This window comes from Triticum dicoccoides, chromosome 1B (genome assembly GCF_002162155.2).
Source record: "Triticum dicoccoides isolate Atlit2015 ecotype Zavitan chromosome 1B, WEW_v2.0, whole genome shotgun sequence".
Taxonomy (NCBI): Eukaryota; Viridiplantae; Streptophyta; class Magnoliopsida; order Poales; family Poaceae; genus Triticum; species Triticum dicoccoides.
Window position 1 is genome coordinate 3023541 of NC_041381.1, and position 6815 is coordinate 3030355.

Here is a 6815-nt window from a genome sequence, read left to right on the forward strand (position 1 = left end):
ACGCGTGAGTGAAGCTGACGAACGCAAAATGACACTGAAGTCTGAATTTTCTGAATTTTGAACAGCAGCAGTGCATGCAAGGTGTTCGACAGAATGAATTTGGCCTCTGGTGATTTTTCCTTGAGCTGATTTTTGTGGAGTGGCTTCTCATTGCTCAAATAGGTTGCCTGAATTTTGGTGGAATTTTTGGAGCAGTGCAGATATGAATTTCATCAAATTTGGCAAATCTGGTCCAAACTTGCGGAGACTGAATTTTGAAAATTTTGAAAAGAGGAGAAGTGGATCAAGATGGTTCTGGGTTGTGGGTACAAAGGACTATCCAGGAGAGTTGGTTTGAGGTCAAAATTCAAATGCAATAGGGTACTTGCTTTGAAAATCACTCAGGCTCCAAAAAAATTTCAGAATTGATTTGAGAGGAAAAATAATTAGAATAAAATCCAAAACTTGTTTGGATTAGTTGGGACAGAGAACTTAGGTTGATCACAAGGTGTAGGGGAGGTTTTGGAGGGGTTTTACCACATGGGAAAAAATGCAAAGTCATGGGTGGTCTTCAAGATATGAAAATCCCAAGTTTTTCATAGAGTTTCATTTTAAAAGAAAAAGATTAAACTCCCAAAATAAACTTGAGAGAGAACCAACAGAGAAGAGGTTTCAAAAGATCAAACACCAAAGTTTGAAAAAATAAAATCCTTGCCAAAGCAAAGGAAGTTTTTAAGAGGAAGGTTTTCTGAAAGAAAAATTAAATGGCCTCTTTTCAAAGAAAACCACAAGGATTTTGATAAAAACCAAATAAAAATTTTGGAGTGTCACACCTCGCCGGCGGTCTCATCAGCACCGGCCCCTTCCTCGCTGGCGCCCTCTGTCTCCATTGGCTCAGCAGCGGATGGGTCTGAAGAACGAAGAAGGGAGAAAAATCAATCAAAAATCAGAAGAACAAGAACCCAAGGGAAAATTTTTGGACAAGTGAATTACGTGTGCCAAGATCTGCAGTTGCGGCCTCGGCCGCCGCAGGATCAACAGTGCCGTCCCTTGCCGGAGAGTCCCCTCTTGCCGGAGAGTCCTCCCTTGCCGGGGACTCCTCCCTTGGCGGCGCAGTAGAAGCAGATGGCACTTCGGGACCAGCTTCTGATGTGGCTCTCCTGCACAAATCAACAAGCAAGATATCAACAAAGGAAAAAGCGCTCATGCGCGCCTGACAGCAGAAAGCTAGCTATGAACTTACGCGTGGGGCTGCGCTGGGGGCTGCTTTGAGGAGTGGTTGCCGGGTCCGTCAAGGTGGTCTCGGACCCACCCCCTGCTGACACGGTGGGGTCATCTTCAATGACAATCACCGCGGCCTTGGCCCTCTTCGCCGCTCTCTGGGCCAGCGTCCTGAAAAGAAAGGAGTCCAGATTGAAGCAAGTCAGATACAAGATATAAACAGCAAGATTGAAGAACTACAAGAGCACCAAAGAAACTTACTCTTCTTCCTCCTCGTCGGAGCTGAGCGCAGAAAGATCAATGTCCGGCCCTCCTCCGGTGCGGCGAGGCGGAGGAGTAGGATCCCTTGCCCGCTTGGCGGGGGCGGTGGCGGTGGCCCGGGAAGATCCCGCTCCAGTTGTCGCTGCTGCGTGGGGCGCTCCCGCGGCAACATTGCTTGCCGCGGTAGAGCATGTCGCACGGCTCGGCGGCTGTTGACCCGGCTGCCGCCCCGCTATGTCCGCATCCCTGCGAAGACGCCTTCTTGGCGGGGCCGGGGGCTCCGCCTGCGGCAAGCTTTCTGAAGGCTCGGGCTCTTCCTCGCCGGCCTTGCTCGGCTCAGCTTCAGAACCGGCAGGCTCTTCCTCGCCAATGAACTCCGCGCGCTCGGCAAGGTTTGCTACCTCTGCCGCCTCCGCCTCCTCCACAGTGAACCCAAACGTGCCCGAGGCAGCTGCGGCCGCAGCCTCTTCCACCCTAGTGGCGATGCGCTGCAGCTCCTTGTTGGTAGTGTCACGGGTGAGGCTCTTCTACTCGTCAACGCGGACCGGCACTTTATCCAAGTTGTCGAAGAACACTTGCACGACGTCATCCGCAGGCTCTTGCCAAGTTGGAACGATTCCGTGTGAATCGCACAACGGCATCATGGCGCGGATCCGGTCAAGCGAAGCATTGTTGCACAATGGAATGACGCCCCTTGGCAGCGTGAATGGGTGCTGGGGGTCGCGTTTGAACAACTCCAGGAGCATTGCATCCAGCTCCAAGATGGTGAAGTTGTAGTTAAGGCCCGGCCGTAGCCTCATGATGTCCGCCGAGTTCTTGAATTCCCAGGCGGGCCTCCCCCTCTCCTGCAGGGGGGCGATGTGGCGGCGGAGGAAATCTGCGCCTACAGCGCCTACAGTGAGCCCGGCAAGCCTGAGGCGAAGGATCCTAGTAATGGCGATCTTCAGCCTCTCGTCTTCCAGGGCCACGTTGCTCCAGTCATTGCCGCGCACTATTGGAGCTTGGCGCACGGCGGTGAAGGGCTGCCGATTCTCCTCGACGACCCAGCACCACTCCACTCTCCACTCATCCCACTTGCTGCGGAGCTCACACTCCAAGTACGCCTCCTTCTTGCCGACTCTCGAGATCCAGGTGATCCCTCCGGCAAGCGGCTCTCCTCTCTCTACCCGAGGTATAAAGAAGTGGCGGAAAAGGGAAACATTGGGGTGGACTCCGACAAAGTTTTCGCACAAATGTGCGAAAACTCCCATGGTCAGAACGGCGTTGGGGGTGAAATCAAGGAGGCGGAAGCCATAGGTGTTCATGATATCGCAGAAGAACTCCGAGAAGGGCGGGCAGAGCCTGCAATAGAAGAACAGTGCGAAGAATGGGTACCCGTTTGGAGCCAGCTCCGAAGCAGCGGCCGGGAGTACCCTCGTGCGCGGGTGCGCCCGCGTCTCCGTCGCCCAAAAGAGGAAGAAGTACTCCATCATCTCCTTCGCGCCGAGCTGGGGGGAGAAGATCGCCCGCTCCTTCCGCAGCGCCGCGAGCCGCTGCGCCTCGGCCGACTTCACGCCCTTTCCCTTGTCGGCTTTCGGAGCCATGGCGGAGGTGGTGGAGGAGGTCGACGGCGTTGGTGATGCTGGTGGCAATGGGGGGCGGAGCGCTGCTCTCTCGGCTTCGAGAAGAAGGGGGGGACGGAGATTCGTGAAGATGGAGTAGTAGCAACCAGCGAGGGGGAACGAACTGCCCCTGTTTCCTCTGCTTATAAAGAGGGACGAGGCAGACGTTTCGCCCTTCTGAATAAAGAACCACCCACGATCTCTCCCACGACGCCGCATTCAACGCGTGCCGTTAGGGGAGAGCGTGGTGGATACGGAGCGAGATTCGGTGTGGCCCAATCCGCGTGTGCCCGTGCCCTGTCTGGGGCCTGGCCCAACAGCGCTGTCAGGACCCCGACTCAATGCCACATCGATCTAGCATGTAACACCTCATATCACTTTGCGGCCTCACGCACGGTATTCCCACGGGTGTCGCCTTACCTTTGCCCGGGACCGTTTGCGCCTTTTGGCACACTTATATGACAGTGTCGCTAGCATCCATATGATAAGGAGCCCGGGCTGACATGGCTAGTCGTAAACCCAAAGTGGCACAAACTTACAAGGACAGGCATCCATGACCCAGCATCGAACGTGTCAGTCATCAGCGAGTGAACCCAGGCTGTAGCACTGGGCTAACAGGACTCCGGTGAACCGGGCTGTAGCAGGCTAACAGGAACGAAGAAGGACACATGCCGGCCAGCCTAAGTGTTCCGGAGCAGTAGCAAGCTACCATGGCTCAGTGGAAACACTAGGAGACATTTCTCGGTAAGAGAGGCTACTAAAGATAAACAACTAGATGGTCAGATCCCACACATACCAAGCATTTCAATAACATACACACAATATGCTCGATATGTGCAAATACAACATGGCATCACAACATGACTCTACGACTCAAGTAATTTATTCATTAGGCTCCGAGCAGCGAGATATTACAAACATGGGTCTCATGACCCAACACTCAGAGCATACAAATCAAAGCACAAGCGGAAGCTATCATGTCTGAGTACAGACATCTATAAATGAAAAAGGCTGAAAAGCCTGACTATCTACCAGATCCTGCCGAGGGCACAAGATCGTAGCTGAGGTAACAAGCTAAACGTCGAAGTCCACGTGGAACTACTAGCGAGACCGAAGTCTCTCTACAAAACATAAAATAGGCAAACGTGAGTACAAATGTACCCAGCAAGACTTACATCAGAGCTAACTACATATGCATCATGATCAACAAAGGGGATGGTGGAGTTTAACTGCAGCAAGCCAGCTTTGACTCAGTGGCTAACCTAAACTATGATTGCAAGTAACTCTTCAGGTGGCGCACACGAGTCCACATATTCACCATATCAATACACCACTATGGATCCGCTCCCGTCTCCCTACGAGAACGCCATCCATAGCACTCACGCTTATCTTGCGTATTTTAGAGTATCCACTTTCACTTGTCTATGAACTGATATAAGCAACCCAGAAGTCCTTTTCCGCGGACACGGCTATTCGAATAGATGATGTTAACCCTGCAGGGGTGTACTTCTTCACACACGCTCTCACCACTTACCGCCGTTTACACGACATGTACTCGGCAACCTTCAAGCGGAAGCCCAACGTGGCTGTCGGCCACGGCCTACCTAAACACTCAAGTCTCTAGTCCAGGTTTATCGCCTATTCGGGTTCCATCCATGAGGAGATCCGGCCGGAGTTTCGCTCACAGCCCCAAACGATGTGAACAGGGTTCCCGAGACACCAAACGGGCGCCCGGTACACCGTGCCACGTGCCTACCGCATCACAGCCCACCCCTACAGTCAGCGCTGCGCACGGCCTCCAGCATACTACAAACACCAGAAACTACTTGCAACTCCTGGACAGAGGACAAGGGTGATCAAGAAGCCGAGAGGGTCCTTTGGTTTCGGGCCCAATGCGTGGTAGTAGCTGAATCATGGATCACAAACACAGAACTCAGTTCCTGAGGACGGCTGCAATGAGACAACCCACCATGTACTCCTACATGGCCTCTCACCGCTACATTTACCAAATCGTGTTCACACACTTAGCTCACACATAGTAGGACATGTTCACACGCCTCTGATTCATCCCCGATGAATCAGACCTGACTCAACTCTAAGCAGTAGCAGGCATGACAAACAAACATGAATGAGTAGGCACAACAGGGCTCAAACAACTCCTACTCATGCTAGTGGGTTTCATCTAATTACTGTGGAATGACAGGTCATGCAGAGGATAAAGGGGTTCAGCTACCGCAGCAAGTAACAGATGAATCGATGTTGTCCTAATGCAGTAAAAGAGAGCAGGAGTGAGAGAGTGGGATTTTATCAGAATGAACAAGGGGGTTTTGCTTGCCTGGCACTTCTGAAGATAAAATTGAGTCTTCATCAGTGTCAACGATCACAACGTCGGAACATCGTCTACCAGGAGGGAACAGATACCGGCAACAAAGAAGAACACAATCAATGCAATGCACAAAATGATGCATGCTATGACATGGCAATATGAATGTGTTTTGAGCTAATGCAACTAGCAACAGATTAAATGAAGTTGGTTTGAATACAAGATTCAAATTCAAACTCCATATGTGATTATTTAAATGCCCTTTAAACATTTTGTCCAAAACAGAGGACAAACATTGTTCAAACATGCATGAAAATGGTACATATGGATTCCTTGAATTTTTCTGATAATTTTTCATATATAATTTATTTAATTTGGAGTTACGGTTAATTTTCTATGATTTATTGAAGTTTAGGGCATTTTCTGAAATTCCTGAATAATAAATAAATCCAGAAAAGGATTTACTGTGTCAGCACTGCGTCACTGTGACGTCAGCAGGTCAACAGACGCTGCTGGTGGTCAAACCTGACCAGTGGGGTCCACTGGTCAGTGACTGAGGCTGGTTAGTGTCAATGGCAGGTGGGGCCGGGTCAACAGACACGTCAGCAGGTCAATACTGACGTGTGGGGTCGGTCAACGTCCATGTCAGCGTGGTCAAAGCTGACGGGTGGGGCCCATGTGGTTAGTTAAACTAAACAGAAAATAAACTAAGATTAATTAAGGCGTGGGGCCCAGTGCCAGTGACACGGTGCGGTGATTAGTGGCTAACTAAGCCAGCCACGTCAGCAAGTGACGCCGGCGACCACGGCGACGGCGAGACCTCGCCGGAGTTGCTCGGGACGGCGCTACAGCCCGCGGTTGGTCGCGCTGAGGGCACCAAGGGTGATCCCGTGCTCCCGCGCATCTAGGGGGACCCACGAGAGGGCGTGGGGTGGCCGGAGTTGAGCGCGGCATCGACCCCGACGGCGGCCGGAGCTCGGGGGTTCGCGGGACCGGCGCTGCGGCGTGCAAACGAGACGGTTGTCGCGCTAGTTTTACTCTACGGGACGTAACGAGTGCAACGGACGCATGCGTGGGACCAACGGGCTTCACCGGCGACGAGCCCGTGCGGCGGAGCGTCTCGGCTCCGGTAGAGGGAGCGGCTGGAACTCGAAATCGGACATGGGGTTAGGGGGAAACGAAGCAGGGGCTCACGGAGATCACGATGAGACGGTCGGCGTGCTCGGGGAAGGCCTGGGGCGACGGGACAGCGACGGCGATCTCCGGCGACCGAAGCTTGAAGACGAGTCGATGCGGTCGAGTTGGGGCGTCCGAGCGCTCGGGGCTTGCTCGAGGCGACGTAACAGGCGGTGGCGGAGTTTGCAGACTACACGGGGAGGCGAGAGGAGCATGGTGGGCGTGGTGGCAGCGAACGACGGCGGCGGCTCTCT